The sequence below is a fragment of the Sinohyriopsis cumingii genome, chromosome 5, assembly GCF_028554795.1.
Source record: "Sinohyriopsis cumingii isolate HCF-2022 chromosome 5, ASM2855479v2, whole genome shotgun sequence".
NCBI lineage: Eukaryota > Metazoa > Mollusca > Bivalvia > Unionida > Unionidae > Sinohyriopsis > Sinohyriopsis cumingii.
Genome location: NC_142965.1, coordinates 4624171 through 4646488, shown reverse-complemented (window position 1 = coordinate 4646488; position 22318 = coordinate 4624171). Strand labels below are relative to the sequence as shown.

Below are 22318 nucleotides of genomic sequence, written 5' to 3'. Positions count from 1 at the left end.
CCTCAAGTGCAACGATGGTTACAAGAACAAGCTACCTACACATTACACAAAACCATTCGACGCAAGTTTGCCAGAAGTCGCACCGGAGTGGAAGGCATCGATCATCAATGGCAAGCCGATTTAGCCGATGTCTCTCATTTGGCCAGCTACAATCGCGGCTACAAATATTTGTTTTGTGTCATCGACGTCTTTTCCAAATTTGCCTGGGTTGTGCCCTTGACTTCCAAATCGAGCAGCGAGTTAGCATGAGCCCTGCAACGGGTGTTGAAACAAAGCGGTCGTCACCCTCTTCGATGGCAAACGGACAAAGGCACCGAATTTCTGAACCAAGCTTTCCAAAAGGAATTAATGAAACGTGACATTCATTTTTTTTACCACTGAGAATCCCGAAACCAAAGCCAGCATCGTGGAACGTTTTCAACGCACTTTGAAAGAACGCATGTGGAAATATTTTACGCATCACCACACTCTGAAGTACATCGACATTTTACCGCAGCTGGTGCAAGCGTACAACGAATCCTACCATCGAAGCATCGGACGTGCCCCGCAAGAAGTGACTCCCGAGAATGAAGTGTTGGTGTTTGAGCGCCTGTTTGGTACGTCCCGATGAGGGCTGTCCCCAAGAAAAGTGGAATGTTGGCCGTAGGAGATTGGGTACGCATTGGCCAAACCAAACGCACTTTCGACAAAGGTTACTTACCTAACTGGACGACCGAATTGTTTCGTGTCACTGGACGAGTGCATGGCCGTCATCCTGCTGTCTATAAATTGGAAGACATGAACGGAAAAGTGCTCAAAGGAACGTTTCATTTGCCCGAGTTACAACGTGTGACCAAAAAAGAAGACGTGTACGACATCGAAAGCATTCTCGAACGCAGAACCCGTAAAGTGGGTAAACGACTTGTCAAAGAAGTCAAAGTACGTTGGAAAGGATATCCACCCAGTTTTGATTCTTGGATCGACGCTTCGCAAGTCATCGACTATAAAAAGAAGTGACCATCATGCCCTTTCACACAGACGCAGCTACGTCGACCACTCCTTCACCCAGTTCTTCTTTGCAAGATTTACAAAAACAACCCTTGTGGGTGTGGTGTGGAGAACGTGTGCCTAAAATACAAATCGTCTTTTTCTGCCAAATCTTCGTGGTGTATTGTGTCATCGGGGCAGCCATCGCCAATTTGAGTTTGCAACAAGGAGACAAAAAATTGTGGACCATTTTATTGAGCAGTTGCATCGGTTACCTGCTTCCCAATCCCTCCCTGAAATTCTCTTCGAACGGGAACCACGGAAACCTTATGTCCAGTGCCAGTGCCAGTCACCACTCCAACAACAACCACAATCAGAACCCCATTTTGGGCGGAGACACGCCTCTGACTTCCAGTAACCCCTCGGACAGCCACAGAACTCTGGAATTATGAGTCACCAAAACCAATTTTACTTAACCTTACCCAGTGACAGTTCCATGGAGGTGTTTCCCCACAACACGTATTTTCGTTTCCGGGTAGAACTGAACCAGGGACTGAATTTGATATTTGTGTACTCCGATGTGGTGGAGTACAACGTGGTGGGACACACCTCCGGGTCGTTACTGCGTGTCATTCCTTTCAAAGTGGATTCTGCCACGGTCACTGACGAGGAAGGTGGAAACATTTATCACGTCCACCGCGAATTTGTACATCCTCACTATTTGCCTGTCAGCAAGTCGTATTTTGGACACGGTCAGGATTGCTATAAAAGGAGATCTGGGACAAAATATTCCATTCACCAAAGGGAAAGTCACGGTGAAACTCCATTTTCGAAAACGGTTCTCTCACGACTTGTAAGTCATGTATCCAGTGTACCGAGGGGTTGCTCGACAGCGAGGACACGGTCTAGGAGATATGTTAAAATCTGCCTTTCGTTCGGTGGCCCCGGTGTTGAAACCGATGGTGACACGCGGATTGCACGCCTTGAAAGATGCGGCACTGACGCAAGGCAAAGAATTTCTCCAAAATGTCATCATCGACAAGCAATACCCCAAAGAAGCCTTCATGAGGGCAGGCAAAAATGTCTTGCTACAAACGGGTAAAGACTTTTGGGCCGACGAGACACACCTATAAATGCCCTGCACGCTACCGAGTCAGGCATTCAGTAAGGACAAGGCAGAAAGAGACGACGAAGAAAACACCCTTTCACCAGACCTCACACGTCTAAAGCGAGAAAGGCAAAGAAAAGAAGAACCGTTCGAGACTTAGACGTTTTCGATTATTGAGAAACAGCAACAAAAAAATGATGCACCGAGAGTCTTGCGCCTGTTCCAAGTCGGAACTGGATCTGTTTGCCATGCCCCCCACCATGATGACGATGCAAGAATCCCAGTGGGTGGAATTTCATCCCGTCTCCTCATTGACGGATTCCGCTCCCATCGGGTTTGAAATCAAGGGGCAGCCCGAAGATTACATCGATCTGAATAGTAGTTACTTGTACTTGAAAGTCAAAGTTCTAGATAAGGGAGGAGATTCTACAAGCGGCGAAGAGAAAGTAGCTCCCGTCAACAATTTCATGCATTCCTTCTTCAGCTCAGTGGACTTGTACTTGAATAACAAACTAGTCAGTAGCAGCGTGGATACTTACCCTTACAGTGCCTACCTGGAAAATCTCTTGACGTATGGAATGGATGCCAACAACACCCATCTCAATGCTTGCGTGCTATGGGAACCTGACGAAGCGGGCGATTTTGATAAAACAGGTATTAGTGAAGACCCAAACAAAAAGCAGACACCAATGAGGGATTTGTAGAACGAAGAAACAAAATATTAAATGGAAAGAGTTTAGAACTGATGGATCGTTTGCATTTGGACATGTGGTTGCAAGAGAAATATTTGCTGAACGGTGTAAATGTTCGCTTGAGACTGAATCGTAGCAGTGCTGCTTTCCATTTGTTTGCTGATGCTGATGCTACTACTGGTGGCAATCCTAAAAGCAAAATCGAGGAGGCCAAACTCTACGTACGACGCGTGGAAGTGTTACCTAAAGTGGGAAACGACATCAGTAACACGTTGAGCAGAACGACCGCCAAGTATCCCATACGTCGCGTGGAAGTGAAAACCTTCACCATTCCCGCTAACCATCATTCCATGATCGAAGATCATCTGTTTCAAGGACAGTTACCCAAACGTTTAATCCTTGGTATGGTCAAGAATTCAGCCTTCAACGGAGACTTCACTAAAAATCCTTTTAAGTTTAAACACTTTAAGGTGAAGAAATCGAAGTCAGTCGCTATGGCAAGACCTTGTGTACCAGACCTTTCGAACCTGACTTTAGTGACACGAAGATGAATTACTTGAGATCGTACTTGTCCCTGTACGAAGCCACTGGACAGTTAGGGACCAACACCAGTCACGGCATTACGTACGACGATTACGCAGGAGGCTATGCTTTGTGGGCTTTCGATTTCACTCCAGACCAAAGCAGTGACTAGGGACATTTCCACCCTATAAAATCCGGCCGGATTCGTGTGGAACTTCAGTTTGCAGAAGAAGTGAAAGAGACAGTGAACGTCATCCTGTATGCAGAATTCGATAATACGATAGAATTCAACAGTTTGAGAGAAATCATTCTAGACTATTAGAAGCTATGGAAGATTGTTATCCCTCTTTACCTAGTGGAGAAACTTTGGAGATGGAATGTGAGGAGACCGTGGAAGGAGAATCCCAAGACAAAGACGAAGAAGTTGTCATGATGAAGTCGAGATGGCCAGAACAAGAAGCCCATTTAGTCTCCTGTTTTGCCAAACACTTGGTCGAAAAAATGACGGAATTGATCAAGAAAGATTGCTATGGATGTCAAAACGATCATCCCAGTCAAATTCAACACGATAAATGCCTGATGCTGAGTCAAGAAGAAAAATTGGACGAGTATCTGGACGAAGCCTGGAGTCTCATCTCGGACGAAGTCGTGTTGCACCAGTGGTATAAAGACTTGCGTGAACATTCTTGTCCACCATTAACCACTCAAGAGATCCATCGTATCGAAGCTCTTCTGAATCAGAGTGAGGAAACGAAACGAAGAAACGGTTATTTGTCAGACATTTTCAAGCAAAAAGTCAGGATCGAATTGATGACTTATTATTACCTGTGAACAAAAAAACAACACACAAATGGATACCTGGGAACTTTATTACCTTTTGAACCACAGTTCGTATACGGCTTCTTGGAATCCTGTCGTCTGTGCTAAAGATGAACTCCCTCATCGCAAACCTCAAGACCATCTAGCTTATGTGATCAACACGGACGACAGTCATCTCCCAGGAACCCAATGGGTAGCCGTTTATTTTCCTCAAGAAGGATGTGTGGAATATTTCGATTCGTACGGATTGCCCCCTTTGGAAGACGATATCATTGACTTTATGAGAAGAAATGCTCAGACCACCCGATTTAATAATGTGAAATTACAAGGCACAGATTCCTTGGTGTGTGGACAATATTGTGTGTATTTTCTGCATCATCGCAGCCTGGGCTATTCCTTAGAACATTTAGTGACTCATTTTGATCCTCGTTCTTCTTCTAGAAATGATATGAAAGTAGATCAATGGTTTTGTGACCATTATGCTTATCTTTTGTCTCAAGCTAGGAAACGTAGTGTCCATCAATGGCCTAATGACTTCCAACAGTGGAAATAACAATTTCATTCACAACGTTGTCAGCCCTGTTTAAAGTAGAGTGTTAATTGAAAAAAAAATGTTTGAGATTTGAAAAAAATGTTTGATGTTATATTGTTGGATTATTGTTAAAAATGTTGGAGTTGTTGGTTAGTGTTAAGTAATTTGGAATAAAAAAATGTTGTGTTTTGAAAAAAATGCCTTTGTCTTTTGTTTGGCTATAAGAATGTTGATTCATGCTCTTTGACTTCTTACTATCCCTCTCATGACACTCATTGAACGTTACGGCTCGAAAACCGTGTGGGGATGTTTTCCTTCACGTCCGCGCTTTGACTTTAAGAACCGGGGTAGTTTCCAGTCTAACCATCCATTGTCGACTCATCCTCCTACGAAGATGTGCTCCAAACTAGCTAAGCTAAACGATTCCTACGTGAATTTGCATAGGGTCAGACACAGTCTGATACCGAAACCAGAAGAGATAGAGAATGTGAGAATGTTAAAAGTCACTGAAGACCTGATAGAAGAGCTCTTCAGAGAAGAAGTGAACAGGGAGAAAGAAGAATGGACAGAGAAGTACAGACTTCAGAGACAGCAGCAACAGCAACAACAACAGTAGCAGCAGCAGCAACCTGAACCTGACAGAGGCTTTGCCGATTGTCGTATCGACACCAAAGAGTTCTTCTTCTCTTTCCGAAGAAGCAGACCAATCGTCAGAAAGTCTATCCTCAAAGGACGTCGCATTCTTAGAAACTAAAAGATTGCCATAGCAAACAAAAAAACAGCCCTTTTCAGGGCTACCCAATACTCTAGAAAAGAAATAACAATCCATTTTCCAATGTGTGTATGTAGAGTAGTGTGAATATAAACACTGACTCTTTTCTTCATAGTGTGAGTGTATGTGTTTGTGTATAGGATTGTGTGTTTGTAAGTGCTCACGTACGTTGGTGTGGATAGTAGATTAAGATCATGTTTTTTTTTTGCTGTTTGAGGTGTGGGGAGAGTAGATTTGGGGTTTGATTGGATTGATTTGCGTATGTGAATAGTATATTATTTGTTTAATAAAATTTTTTAGAATAGTGATGGGTAGTATAAAAAAGTGAGTGAGTGTTTCTTTTAGGTCCGCGCGTTGTTTGGTTATGATCTAGGTAAGATCAATTTTGTTTTAGGGGATGTTTTCCTTCACGTCCGCGCTTTTAGTATAAATTGAAACTCGCTGGGCAGTCTAGCTACCCTGTTCATTCGTTGACAAGACAATGAATACCAGAATAAGCAAACTTCTTGAACTCCAGATACATCTGGAATATGTCAGGCGCCTGTTAAATGAACTGGCCGCAGAGGCCATAGTAGAAGAGGAAAGAATAAAGAAGGAAGAGGAGGAAAGAAGACAGAGGGAAGAGGAGGAAAAGAAAATAGGAGAGAGGATGGCTTACAAGATACCAGAGACAGAGGATTGGGGTGCTGAAGCCAATCATCCTCCCTCTGCGCTTTCAAGAAGAAAAGTAAAAGGAGACTGGGGAAGAAGATGTGTGTGTGGTGCCAGGCCTGGAAGGTGCTATCATTAACCAGGTGTCACTGGAGTTCAAAAACAAACAGCCCTTTTCAGGGCTACCCAATACTCTAGAAAAGAAATAACAATCGATGTGCCAATGTGTGTATGTAGAGTAGTGTGAATATAAACAATGACTCTTTTTTATAGTGTGAGTGTATGTGTTTGTGTATATGATTGTGTGATTGTAAGTGCTCACGTACGTTTGTGTGGATAGTAGATTATGAATTTAGTTTTAATGATTTGCGTGTGTAAATAGTAGATTTGGGGTTTGTTTATTGCTGGTTCACGTATGTGGATAGTAGATCATATGAAATGAGAAAAGTAGGGGATGTTTTCCTTCACGTCCGCGCGTTTTCAGTAATGATCAAGGCAAGATCAATTTTGTTTTAGGGGATGTTTTCCATCACGTCCGCGCTTTCACTATAAGAACCCACAGTATTCGTCGTTCGCACAATTCTAAGGAATAAACAAAGAAGATGGAGGTGACAAAATTATTTAACGATTTGAGACATAGCTATTTTTGGATCATGGATGGGATGTATGTAGTAGAAAGATTGAATAAGGAAGGAAGATTTGAAGGTAGCCTGAACAATGTACAATGTGAAGAGTCTTGGAGTAGCAAAAGATCAAATAGGGGGAATGATTGAGGAAGAAGTAGAAAGAATCAGAGGATTCATTGACCCACCTTACGTGAGAGTAGGTACTTTAAAGGAAGCCTTGGATCATATCACAGAAGTCAGGAGCTTCCTAGAAAATAGCTTTCATTGGACTGACTGGTGGTACGTAAAGTGGGGTTGTAACCAGTTGATAAAAGCAGAAGAACTAATTAGAGAGGTAATGAAAGTAGAAGTGATGAAGATAAAAGAAAAATGGAGCAAAGAGAGAAAGGAAGAAGAGAATAAGAAGAAGAAACTAGAGTTTGAAAGATTAAATAACAACTGGATGAAGATCCAACAGAAATTTAGAAAGATGGGCCATCCTGACTGGATAACAGAGGAGGAGAAGAAGAGGGAGAAGAAAGGAATTTTGGGAAAGATAAGGGGATGGTGGAAGAAGTGGAGGAGTTAGAAGAAGAAACCCAAGGCCCTTTTCAGGGCCACTCATAGGTCTCGAAAAGAGAATGACTTTCCATTGCCTGCCCCTTTTTTAAAAAAAAATTAAAAAAGAAAAAAATCCCATGTGAAATTCCTCTTGTCCCTAAACAAGCCCAAACTCTATTTCCCATGTTCAATTCCCCTTGTCCCTAAACAAGCCCAAACTCTATTCTCCATGTTAAATTCCCCCTTGTCCCTAGACAAGCCCAAACTCTATTTCCCATGTTCAATTCCCCTTGTCCCTAAACAAGCCCAAACTCTATTCTCCATGTTAAATTCCCCCTTGTCCCTAGACAAGCCCAAACTCTATTCCTCATGTTCAATTCCCCTTGTCCCTAGAGTGGCCCAGCAATTTTCCCCATGTTAAATTTACATAGTCCCCAGAGTGGCCTAGGGGTGGGGGGTGGGGGGTCTGTAATGTTAATTCCGATTGACCCTAGGGTGGCCCCATTCACTACTGATGTATTAGTTGCAGGACAGTCTTTGTTTAACAATTAAACAAAAATGGCAAATTTCCTTAGTTTAACGTTTATATACAAGAAACCAAATTTTTTTTAAAAAGAAGTTGAAAGCAGGTTTTAAATATGGGAAGGATTGATAAAATGATATATTCAGTTACTAGCACACACAAAAAAAGGACAAACAATCCCGCTTATGATGTCTGTATCGTCTAACTTTACCATTTAAACATCCTGGTCAGTACACTTCATACGCTTTATACGAAAAATGTCTTACTTACCTTTGCCTATCGACTTTTAGTGCTGGGAGTATATCATTTGAAACAAAAAAACCGACATTTTTGACTGTTGAAATTTAAATCACGCAAATAATAAATACAATTTACTACGAATAAAAAGAAACTACGGCTTGCTATTTTGCGGAAGAATATAGAAGTAGGCGGGGCAGAAACGCGTAGATAACAATGTGAGGAGCTGATAAGCTGATATTATTTAAAAATCAGTCATATTGTTACATTCACAAGTATATACTAAAATATATTTCGTTGTAAATATTGCTTTAAATACTTGTAGTCACTTTCTGGGTAATATAGCTCGATACGTAAGTAGTTTAAGGCCTAATTCAAGGACGATAACCCATGTCCATTTGCTGTCAAGCGTTGTTAGAGTTGCATCACTTCAAAATATTTGTTAGCATATAAAACAGCGTAAGGCATAGCAGATAAGGAATTACTGACGTAATGTTAGATTTCCTTGAACCTCATAAGTCGTGGTAGGGGATATCATAGAGTCAACTGGGAATGTATCGCCTCATTGTAAATATAACATTACACCTTTATGTTGATCCCCTGGCAACTATAGGTGTAACAATGTATGCTGTCAAGGAAAATTAATGTTATAAATAATGAGTAAAGGGATAATGTAATGCTAAAAGTGACCATATGCTTAAACTAATGCGATTGTATGTGTTCAAGGGAAAATGTAGTGTTAAAACTACGCCTATTAACCAACACACCGAGCAGCAGAAAGGGTGAACAGCCTCTAATTGACTTACTCTCTATTTCAATAAGTACGCCTTCCTAAACATCGCCAAAAAATTCGCAAAAGAAAAAGGGATTGCGGTGACTGGGTGCCGATTATGATACTTCGCCCTCGTTGCTGCTATTAATTGAATCAGTATTATATATCATAAAATGGTCGGCGAAACACTTACAACCAGATGGGTCAGAGAGCGATTAGCCGCAATTAAGAAATTTTTACCAGTCCGTGATTCTGTCAGACAAAATTTACAAGCGCGACAAGAAGCACAAGTTGAATTTGCAGAGGGTGCAGAACAACTGTTTAAACCCGTCACAAAAGTTACTGAAAGAGTTGCAACAGCTACTAAAGTTCTTCTTCCGTCGGTAAAACAAACCGCTGCGCAGACTGAAATAAATAGCAGCGAGAACTAAACAAACAAAACAGATTTTACGAGAACTTTCAACTGAGATAGCTGCAAAACAACCTCCGCACATCGGTGAAGAAATACTTGAAGGTATTGACTAAATTCGTACTGAAGTCTCCTTCGTGAGAAAAAAAGAACTTGCGCCTACACCTCAAGTAAGAAAGGAAAGTGATTTGCCTGTAAAAAATACTAATTGGTATGTATGATAAACCTAAAATGTTAAATCCCGGCCATGAAACCGTAAATGATGACAATTTTATCAGATGGGCATATCGTATATATTACAACAAAAATCAAATCAGAATCAACGATGTAAAATATAATCTTCTTGTCAAAGAAATAAAAAACTTGATAACGATTTTAATAAAAAATATTTTCAGAAACCTCCTCCTGTAAATCCTTCTCCGCCACCGTCGTACCAACCTCCACCACCTCTGCAACAGATAGAACAATCCCAACCGACCCCCACTGGGTTACCATTACAACCTCAGTCCAAATCGACCTCCACTGCGTTACCATCACGACCTTCAAATATGTTCACCACTGATGCTATTTAAAACTTTTGCAAACCGGGATAAAATAATCAATATTGCTGCGTATCAATATGGTTCTAGAGGAGATTATTTAAAGCCTGAATTTGATTAAAAAAGTAAGCCTTAATAATTGGATTACTGCATTATACTTTACCTCAAAAAATTCACATGTTGATTAAAATGATTCCTAGTATATAAAATTTAAGGAAGATGTAGACGAAGCAAATACTCGACCACAATCTCCAGAAGAGTTTTACGATGCACCTGACACTGGTGTTACTGGAAGTGGTATTTCAGGGAGTGGTTGTTTTACCTGCCCTAATAATATTCTCTCCTACATAGAACGACTAGAAATTCTCATAGGAGGAAAACGAGCTGGAACTAACTCACCAGAAATAACCAATGAAACCGCTGATATTTGTCGACGATTATTTCAAGGTGGTATCATGGATATCAGCATATACCGAGAACTTATCAATGAACTCGTTGATGACTATCATAGTGACTAATTGTCTGATTAGATATACAGAAAACAAAATAAAATGATCATACATCAACGTCACCATGGGCCCGTAATGGTCAGAATGACACATTCACGAATGCCGATCGATCAAGCAACTTACGGTGATGGTCTAGGCGATGTTGTTCAAGGATTATTTGCAAGAATGGCTCCCAAAATAGCTCCAAGTGCAAAACAATTATCGATGAAAGCTATTAGTGCTGTTAGTGAAAAAACTCCTGGTGCTATTGGTAATGTTGCTGGTAAGGCATTCACTGCAATCAAAGATAGACGATCGCGATTAATACGACGAAATCCACCACCAGTAAAATTACCCAGTACTAAAATCATGCTTGCGGATGTCAGTAAAATAATAAATCAAGGCGCGGACCAAAAACTAGCGACCTTAGTGAATCAAGGATCTGATGAAGTACAAAAAAATATTACTGCAAATTTAATAGCAGGAACTGGTCTTCGTACTCACTAGACAAAGTCAGCACGACGTTGATTTAGATAGAGAAGTTTATAATAAAATGTTTAAACGCGTATCCGACCCAGCATTACCGGTGTTCGGGGATGAATCAATACGCGATTATCAATTTTATTCTTATGACACAAGACAACCAAATCAACGGGGGAGAAATGAACTTCAAGTTCAAGATACAAATAGATATTTTCTCCCCACTGAGGCATTTATTGAAGTAGGTGGTGAACTTATAACAAATGTTGCAGGTGATACACCATATAATAATAATTTGCCAGTTGCATTTGTTAATAACGGGATTATGACACTATTTGAGAGCGCTACATATATGATCGATGGAAGAAATATCGAATCGATTCAAAGAGATGTTGATGTTGCAACAACAATAATTGGCCTCGCAAGTTGATCTGAAGATTACACAAGACCAGCAGGTCCAACGATGATGTTTGCTAAAGGTATCACCGATCATGCTGATCAAATTCAATATATTAAGGTACAAACACAACGAGATACTGCAATTGTTGGACAACCAGTTGATAATCCTGAATATGAAGCTAGACCAGCTGCTGAATTTAATATTATAAAAAGTGTTAATGCAAATTTTAACTTGTACAGCAATGTTGTTAGGAGAACATAAGAGATTTTCATGTGCAATTCCACTGTCTCATATCTTCGGATTTTGCAGAAATGTCAAAAAGTAACCTTTGGAACTAAACACACGGTTGTACTCGTAAGAAAAGGTGATGATAATAATGCAATCTGGCGAGGTGCTGCTGTCGCTGATGGTAAAGTAAATATAACGAAACTCTCATTGTGGATGCCAGTAATGACTCTACCAATCACCACCGAAGATAAATTATTGTCATTTATGGATACAGGCAATAAATCATTGTTATCATGGCTAATAACAACAACAGATAGTATTCAAAGTACTGTTCGAGGTGTATTTACTTGGCATACAGTATCACAAGAAGGTGTTTCTGCGTCAGGACATATTTTTATTGCGATGCAAAATGCTTATCGGGTGAATAGTCAAGAACGTTCCACATGATATCTGATAGTCTCGGAGTCAACGAGGTCTCGCTAAGAATTAACGATCAACAAGAACCAAGAAACAAGATGTGATCAGAATATAGATACCGGTTTACAAATATCACAATTAGATTTAACAAAATTATATCCAATTTATTACTTTTCGCTGGAGCATCTTGATTTAACTAGACAGACTGTCGTTGATATACACTTCGCGTAGATGATGTACCAGCTGAGGGTTACAGAGCAATCGTTGTCATACGTAGTGACAAATCGATGCTACTTGAATGTGCTGGTGGACGAATGAGAGTCGTTGATCCACCAGTAGAAAGTCTGTAACACAATTAGATTACTCGTAATATTAGTTCAATGTCATATCATCATGTTAGTATCAGTCTCACTGCTGGTCATATTAAAAAGCTACAATCCGCATCAGCCAAAAGATGTGGGACCACAATAATGCTAAAACAATCAAATCACAGGCGGTGAAAATAAACTATCATCGACAGAACGTCAGATTAAACATTTCAATAAAGCCAAACAATCCAAAACCGGAATACGACTTAAACTTTTCGCCGGAGCCATCAGCGACACCGCTATGACAGGCGGGATATTTCCACTTCTCGCAGTAATACCAGCGCTGATAGCTGCTGCTGAACCAGCTGTTACAAAGGCGGCCGCGTTAGGTGCTGTTGGAACCACCGCTGGAATGACATTAAAAAAAGCAACGGGAAAAGGGTTTAAGACATCCAGGAACTTATCGAGGACGATCCGTTCACCGATTAGGTCTGAGACTTCCGGGAACACTGAGTTAATTACACCGTTGTCAAATTTTGATTTACTTGATGCGGTCAAGCAACTAAAAATAATTTTAAAAAACTTCAGAGGTATTTTTATGCGAGATCAATTACCAAAACATCCAAACAGTATTGAAACCGGTATTATTAATATCGATAACAGCAAAGACCTGGAATTAATTGGGTATCATACGCGATTGACCCTCGTGGAATTGTTTACTTCGATTCGTACGGGTTAGCTCCACCGCAGGAATTTATCAAGTATGTCACACCCGTTCAAGCAAAAGTTTGGTACTCAACGTTACCAACACAAAAATTAACCGATCCGCCAATATGCGGTCGTAAAGCAATTGCTGTACTCGGGTCTATATCAAAATCATCATTATCACCTCACAAAGTTGGGCACAATTATACAAGTCAACGCTGGAAATCTGCGATTTCTAATCATTTATTTATATCCCCATTTGGAAAAACGGAGAAAGGAATAATGGTAGATATTTACGGAAGATCCCACAGTGGTATTACTGGGAGTAAAAAAAAATCTGACATAGATCTGTCAAATTACACGACAAAAGACGATCTTAATGATCTCAGGAATTTAACTGGGGTTGACCGGGGTGAGGTTGTTGTTTTTACAGTTTAGAGTTTCAAATATATCGTTTACAACCACCAGAGATGAAATTGCAAGAAGTGTTGCTAATCGTTTGAAGAATACAGGTGTCACAATGACAGGTGATCTCAGCATGAACGGAAATAAAACAGCGGTTTTAACAGATCCAACATCCGACGAAGATTCCGCGACAAAAAACATGTAGACACCGTTGATGGTAAATTATTCACGTTTCGGGCCGAGTATGACGTTCATATAAATATGTTTATGAACACCTTTAGAAATGTTCAAAAACTTAAAATCGCAGATTATTTCTTTATTACTCCACGCACCGCTGACATGAAACTTTCTGATATCAAGACGAATATTGACGCGACTAAACAAACACAAGAAGATATCTAAGTGGAATTCCTGAGATCGTTAAAAAAGATTAATCTGATTAAAATTCCACATAAACAATTTGCCAATATAGAATACACAGTGTCATCCGGGTTTCCAACATGGCCTCAGCATAATAATACTATCAAACATACCGCGGAAGTCACTGGTGTGTATAGGATATCTGTGTTCAGTGCTGCAAAATTTAGTATATACACTACATATCCCTGGCGGCATTCAACCGATATTTTTCCGGGGTTGTGTCTGTTGTGTTAAATAGCTGAACCGAAGAGACATTTATACTGGAAGCAGATGATAAGAAATTAACCGCAACATCTTACTGGTTGTGTCTGGAATTTGTTGCTGAGACACCTCAATTGGTAACTGTTTAAAATATAATGAATGTTCAGAAACATAGATATGATCAAGTACGTGAATGGCAGTCAGCGTTAAAAACCATCAATGACAAGTATACGCTGAAAGTAAAAAAATATCGAAGACGTGCAGTTGCCATTGACGTTGTAGTATACTCGATATCTACAATCTTTGCGTCCACCGGGATAGTATTATCAATTATCAGCGCTGACTCCGATAACGGTAGCAATAACAACAGTATGTGTTTCATCGACGACGGCGTTCGCTGGTGTTTTTAATATTATCGCGAAAAAGATATCCACGTGCACGAGTACACAATTACACGACTATGTTCTGGGATTACACGCGGCAACAGCAGCATATTCTAAATTATCATCGTTGATATCATCAAGTCTGTACGATACAACGATATCAGATTCCGAATTTGCCACTATGGTGAAGATATACAATGAAGTAATCGTTGATAAAATCAGGGAAGAAACACATCATTTGAAATAAAATGAAAGGAATAATGAACGAACTACTTCAGCAGATAGTGACAAATACAACTCCGCAGAAAACCACAGCCATAACAGTAAACTCCACTAACCCTGAATTTATTATTAATTTTCCAACTGCGATTCCGGTAAGCTAGATCGCCTTTGCACATTTGCCAGTATACTACAGTTGGCCAAATATCCGGTCAAATTCATTCGGTGGTTTACAATCAAATATTTCGCTGATATTCGCGAACTAAAATAAAACCGACGGCGAACCCGACTGGAACGTTGTTGGTGTACCAACCGGAAGTTATTAAATCGAACAGATCTACTTCAATGACGAATAAAAAATATAACGGGAAGAGAATCCTCGATAGCAATAACAGTACATGAACCAACACCATCTGCGATAGAGATAACTCCCCCGATTACGCCGTGGATATCTATCAATCATCGATCAGATCAGTATTAGGATGGCTGACATTCCATCGCATTATCAAGGACCATTTGAACCAACACTGTCTGATTTTTCCACTGACAAAAAATATTTTTAAGATATACAAAATATCGAGGAGTATATAAATGGGATCACATAGATACAAAAGTTAACTGAGAAAGGGTTTATTTTACCGCGCCTGATGGTGAAGAAGTCACTTGGTTAGGAGAAATTATTGCAAGGTAACGCTTTTGTTAAAAAAGAGGAAAACCGCAAATAAAAATTTAAGGGAATTATTTCTTTATCCTTATAATAACTTAAATATTATTTCTTCGTTCGTTTCAATATTAAAATATTTAAACGCCCTAGGAATATTTTTGTATTTCACAATACCCCCACGTGCAGAATTCTCACTCTGTGTGATAGCTTGAAGGTTCTGTAAAGAATTATTCTTTTCTCCGTCAATATGATCGATCACAAACCCATCTTTAATCTTCCCATGAAAAACCTCGAATACAAACCTTTGACACAGATATTTCTTTCTTCCTAATAGAAAATCAGAGATAACCAGCATTACAAACTACACCAACTGGCAATCGACAGTTTCTGACTACACCATTAGGAAATGCTTCATAATTTTTAATGGTGAGATGTTGAACAAATTCTTTTTGTACCATTTATATATAATATTATTTGTCTAAATTACAACTCATATTCGAATCTGGCGACATCCGTGGATGATATTGATGGATTTATAAATAATTTAGTTGTGTACGATGATGTAATGCTGGATAAACAATCTAATCCAGCTAGAATATTTTTCCGAGGTAGGCATAAAAACACAGACGTGATTTATGTTATTCAGCGATATACACAAATACCAAAAGTGATCCGAGACAATTGTAATATTTTAGCTGTATTTAACGGAGTTGACGCTCACACCTTGCGAAATATTCATCAGGCTTGGTGCAGCGGATATATGGATATAATTAAGTTTAGAAATTTATTTAGTCAGACTCAGTTATCCCCGCAAGGTCGAGATGTCGAATCGGTCTTGATAATTTTTTTAATGAATAGCAGCAGAGAGGGTGAAGTCTCATACGCGGCACTCGAATTGGTAAATCCTTCGCTTCGAACCCTTTTCTTTGCGATTTTTAGGAAGGCGTATTTATTGAAATAGAGAGTAAGTCAATTAGAGGCTGTTCGCCCTCTCTGCTGCTCACCGTCTGACTTACAAACAGACACTTTTACCACGCACATACTTGTTGTTGTTGTTGTAGAATGTAACGCCATTTTTCAGCACAAGATATGCTATACATGGCGGCCAGTATAAATGGTGGAGGGAGAACCCGGGAAAAACCCAGAAAGAACCACCGACCCACGAGAAACTACTGACAAGCTTTCTCACATACCCACATTGGCCGAACCCGTAACTCGAACTCACGCGGACAGAATTGAGTTGGCAATGATCCGTAACGGTGAGCGCTTTATACCACTCGCCCCGCCTCCCCCCCCCCCCCCCCCGCATATATTAACCAGCGATAGGATGTAAAGGAAGAAGGATGAAATCATACACTATAATTTGTAAAGTGAAAGGTTTTACACTAGGCAAGTGGTAACTTAAACGTCCTGAAAGAAGCTTTAAGGTCAAGATCTAGACATTAGGGTCAAAACGGTTGATCTTCACAGAATTGAACTTGTGTTAGATCATCAAATTGTTCGCTGACTCTTTATTTTGAAATGCTTGCAGGCGTTTCAGTTGCTTTTAAGGATACGGTTTGGTCAAGTGCTGCTCATAGTATAAGTTTTCAAGGACGTTCCACACCTGTTCCTGTACAGAATCATTTCATATTTTGACCTGCATTGTCAGTCCTAACCTATACTCTCTTTCCAATTAGCGCATTCTTTTGTCTGTTAATTATCAAATCCGAAAACATTTGAACATTCGAAACGTTAATGGTAAGGTGTCCCAAAAATTGATATGTACAGTCAATCAAGAGTTGATATGTTGCATTTTAACGGCACGTTCAACACATTACTGGCTATATCAAGTAGATGATATGGGAACTATAGTGTTTTTCCAAGGTCGCTCTGAAATATACAATATGTTTAACGATATCCAATGGGTCCATATTTACATTCTGGTTTCAAGTTGTGCCAAAACAACTACTACTGCTGTTGCTGCGACGACTACAACTACATAAATTAATATTGCTAATACTACTCATATTTTAACTACTACTACTACTACTACTACTACTGAATCTGAGGGCTTTTGTCATTTTTCTAGTACTATATACGCCTGATTTTATCGCTATTTTTGTACACTATGCGGCGGAATTATTTTAGTTCCGTTAATTCATGCGACCCTTCTGTTATTTCTTTTTCTACATAGTAAAATATCGTACAGACGTACAAAAAATGAGATTTCAGGTGAATAGGTTCAGAAACCGCGACTATTACTTTATCATTATCTTCTTCTTTTTCGGCAATAAGCTGTTTCTTGATGGAATCACATATCACAAATTAATCATTTCTACAGTACCGTCATTTCGTCATGCGTCAGACATCTCTCTTTTTCGAATATCGAAGATAATTCATTTAAAGACCCATGCATTTATCAAACAAGCGTATATTCTAACATGCCAATATCTAATATAAAATGCTTCAGATCTTGTCTGTTTGTATGTTCCCTATTTTCTAGCAACGCTGGCTCCCTTGCATACTTGACCTTCAATTGACAAAGGTTTCGATATTATTTTACTGATATTTAATTCAAATGTGTGAATGTCGGCCTATTTTTATTTTGAAGATAAAGGAGATACAGCAAACATAATAAACTTTTACCTCTTCAAACAAGTCATTATTAGTTCCTGAAACGATGATCATTCACCTGTGAAGTCGCGCCTGAACTTAGAATGTACGGTAGTGAGTGTTCATACGATGCTTTAATCCCATGCAAGTTTAGTTACAGTGGAGTTCTAAGTTGTTTAACTTACACAGACTGGTTATCTGCTACGGTTCACACTATTGTACCGTTCTTGAAGGTCTATTACCTAAATTCGAAAACCATCGAGACACCTTACTAATGAAAATTTCACAACTAAATATCAAGCTTTTCTTTACGCTGAATGGGTGTGGGCGTGGCTTGCGTATATCAATGTGTGCATAAGCAATAGATTTGGGAGTGGGAGTGGGGGAAACATTATTGCCATTTATCCTCAGCGTACCAAACAGCGTGTCAACGAACCATCTTCGATGCCATATCCCCATGGTTTAGATATAAACATAGACAAAATTTACTTAGATTCGGTTTGAATTATATAATAAGAAACATTAGCTCAACTGAATTATTTTACCAGACTTTAAGCAATAAAATAACAATTGCTTTTAACAATCCTACATACATACTTACATACGTACATGCATGCCTAATATGAAAGTAAGTTTATGCCCACACGTACATTCATACACACATGCATACATTTAAATATTCAACTAAATATAAACAAATCTTATTTCAATACTAAAATTACAGAATAAGAAATTAAGCAAATTATTAAAATTCCATGCTGAGAAATCAGTCTACAAGACTAGATTGTAATCTAAAATTACATGCAGTGCGAACAATACGCATGCACAATGGCTAGCAAACACGCACACAGTATGCATTTTTGCACGCATAAAAATTAAAATATATAATGACAAATAACTGTATAAGACTATGCACATAGATACAGAATGCAGACAACGCACAATTAGTATGTCTACTGGAGGCAGCAAATAACTGAATATACAGCCAAACATACAAGAAGAAATAATTGAAAGATGCAAACAAAACTACAGAACTAAAAGCATCCCAAAGTATAAGCAAACCACTGAACTAAACACTTAAAGACTACACATGTGACGGGCCTAATATATACATTTAAATTGGGAAGAAATACCATCTAAACTCAGTGTAAACAAAAACAACCACATTTAGGGCACATACAGTCTATAAACAAATCTACAAGACTCAAAAATAAACCACAACACATGTTGCAGATTATTGAAGAAGCCGCAGCTTCTTTGCTTATGTTTGCACTTGGAGAGTTTACACATTTCACTCCCTGATCAAGTTTTCATGAGGGATGTAAAACTATTTAAACATGAGGCTATTCAATAGTTATTTGCGATGTAATTACAGAGTTTGTATGCTGCATACCTGGATATTTTTACATTCGGAATTTGGTGTTTGAATACCTAAATGATCGCTTTAGTCCTTAGACATTGCGTGTTTCAAAGATTCTAGTACCATGGTCTTCAACCTTCGGTAGTAGAGAACAGATGCTTTTGCCAGTTCAAGAGTTCAAAATAAGAATTTGTGTATTCATTAAATACAAATATCGTTGCTCTTTCAGGGGGTTTGTTAAGTTTGCTCACCACATTGGTGACATGCGAGGTTAAGGGTTGGTATATGAAGTTTGATATGATGAAGTCGTTCTTCAGGAGGGAGGTAGTTTTTAATTCGTTTTAGCATATATAATTGACCAGATGCTTTTTAACAAAACTCCTCGCTTTGCTGATTCAAATTTAGTAGAAAATTTAATATGACTTGCATGAGGTTTACTGGATTTTCATACGTAGTATTAGTCTTGTTAGTAGACACAGTCACAAGATTTTGATTCTTTTTCCACGTTCTATAGCTTGGACCGTTAAGAGTTGTTTTTTTTTCTTCTCATGTCATTGTCTAAAACCTACCAAATCAACATAGTTTGCTCAGTTTCCAATGTAAATTACATAATATTAAAGTCGTGGTGAGCACAAATGTGTTTTCTTCACCATATTTATAAAGATCCGAATCATTTTTGAAAATTATGTTATTTGTAGAATATTTAACAAGTATAATCTGAGAATTGACCACTTAGCTACCCATGTATCATTATTTGAACTAAATGAGTTTTCTACTTATACGAATTGTTGGAAAGGTTATCTGCCATAGTGTTAATCGCTGCCATAGTGTTAATCGCTGACTCTGAAGGTGCATTGTTTCTTCTTATGTTGTTGACGTAAACTGTCGTAAATCTATCAAAATAGCTGCGAGATACTTTTTGGGCCTAGGGCTAAGCGAACGTGTTTAAGGGATCGAAGTAGGTTAGTTGACAGCTGAAACCCTTTCTGAAAGTTGCAAGTTCTGGGTGTGAGACATTGTCAGGGTAACTAGTGATCTGGTCAGAAGGAACTGGCTCATAGATTGTTAATATAGTTAGAAGAAAATTAACTGGACATCTAACAAGTGAATCATTTTTCTTTGTTCATTGTGACATCATAGCCTTCCTTGATTCTTTTTGGGAACATGCTCTGATTAATGGTGTAGCTTTTGGATTCGGTTGTGGTACCAGTCAATGATTGACTTCCAAGTTTTAATACGTTAGGTTAAATAAGATCTATCCTGGTTGACTTTGTAATGCTGATATTGTATTAGCTTTTGCTGTAGAGAATTCACACTGACATGAGATAAACAAAATTTATTTGGCAAATAATTATTCTTCTTGTCAGTCTGCAAGCTAGAATGTTCCTCGTTAGGATATGCGGTTATTTCCTATTTCCTACGTATGTAGCATCATTCATGAAGAAATCATTGATGGTCTCTACTGCATAATCATCATCCGAAACAATATCATCATTTTCTTGTACGGTTATTTAATTTCTTGTACAAATCAACTCCATCTACAACAAAGGTTTTAATGGTTGGCAAAAATCATTACATTTTGTTTCACTTGAACAGCGTTGAAAAGTAGACTAATATTGCTTCAGCTGTAAGGTTTCGGTACCAAATTCCTTTGTGGTTTTGAAGTTGTTCCAATTGTTTTACGTTCTAGTGTTTAAATAAAAGCTGCGCTTTCCTATATAAAGATTTTCTTAGATTGTAGTTTAAAAAACCAGATGACTGCATTGTTGTTTGTCTGGTGATTTGAATAACAGGTTAATGTTCTACAATCACATCAGTAAATTAATTTTCTAAAGTCCAGCAAACATCATTGAGATCGTCAAAAATATAGACCGCATGAAAAGGTGTTTTGGGGGTTCAGCATTGAAGGTTTTCTTATTAAAATCCTTTAAACTGTGATAATTAAATTTACTGCTAATTGTTAATGGTACTCTTCCTGTTTTTGTTTTTTGTCTTTTTTTTTTTTGTTTTAAAAAAATCAAACAGTAAAAATTATGGATTCCTAAAAGTACAGAATTATCATACGGAAGTAAATTTTATCCGAACGTAAGGCACAGTACTTAGCAAAATAATTGTTTAACATATTTGTATATTGGTGGTTAGGAACCACATGTGTTTGCGAAGCTGTTTCCATAATGTCAAAATGCGCAGGTTCAAGCTCCGTCCTTCTTCGAGATGGCATCAAACATTAGTAAGGACACCACCATCCTATTCGACACGGTCTTTTTGGAACACGCTGTAGCCAGAAGTTGAATCATAATAATGGGCATTGGGGAAGAAAGGATCAGTCTATGTTTCTTTTAGAGCCAAAAATATACTGCTTCTTTTATCCACACACAGAAAATCCCAAAACTTTGCCATATTTCTTACGAAAACTGATGGATTTAGTTGTGCAGGTATAAAACATCTGAAATGTGGTCTAATTTAAATGATAAGATGTAAGGAATAAAAACAGATCCATAGTTTTATTCTGTTTGTGATAGATGTGAAGGTTCCACAGTTGGATCACTAGTATTTAAAACAGAATATGACAATTCAGGTAGATGCTACATGCGCTTGGGCGGAATCATATGTCATCTAAGCAGTCAGCTCGCGCTATTCCTCTGGGAAAAACAAAACAATTATGCATTTACGATCATTATACAATCAGAGAAATCACATTTAATGCCTTGCAGATTTGATTTAACTGGTATAACATAAATTGTACTGGGAAATTGCGCAATTTCTTATTGGCGACCCTGGGTTCAACACCATGTTGTTGCGGAGTATTATTGGGAGGAGACTTAAGTACTGTGTAGTAGACTTGGAGCTTTAATTTTCAGTTACCGCTCCGGTGGCCTAGTGGTTAGAGCGTCCGCCTCAGATGCGGGAGGTCGTGGGTTCGATCCCAGGCCGAGTCATACCAAAGACTTACAAAAACGGTACTAACAGCTGCCTCGCTTGGCGCTCAGCATTAAAAGGTTAGTGTTCGGACTGGTCGGCCCGGTGTCAGGATAATGTGACTGGGTGGGACATCATGCTACATGTCTGCGGCATGATGCCCCAGTGCTAGACATCACTATAAACTGCCACATTGCAGACATCGTAGCGATATGACTGAAAAATTGTCAAAGCTATGTTAAAAATCCAAATCACATCACATCACATCACATTAATTTTCAGTTGGAAGGAGCCATCTTTGATTACAAAGAGCATCGCGGGAAGGCAATAGCTTTAGCACGGAGAAGCCAAGATATTCGACTTGAGTGAAGTGTCATAATGAGATAAAATATGTCAAAACAGTTGTATGAATGCTTTG

At 38.8% G+C, this 22318-nt stretch overlaps 2 protein-coding genes across 4 annotated transcripts in view; one reads left to right on the top strand and one right to left on the bottom strand.

Moving 5' to 3' along the window:
• Positions 1–8158, bottom strand: part of LOC149798559 (uncharacterized) — an 84013-nt gene extending 75855 nt beyond the window's left edge. For all 3 annotated transcript variants that reach the window (XM_089957372.1, XM_089957371.1, XM_089957369.1), the window contains exon 1: positions 8022–8158. The gene's annotated coding sequence lies outside the window, so the exon portion shown is untranslated. The remainder of the gene's footprint in view (positions 1–8021) is intronic.
• Positions 1–22318, top strand: part of LOC149798558 (uncharacterized) — a 75389-nt gene that overhangs the window by 40056 nt on the left and 13015 nt on the right. The window lies entirely within an intron of this gene.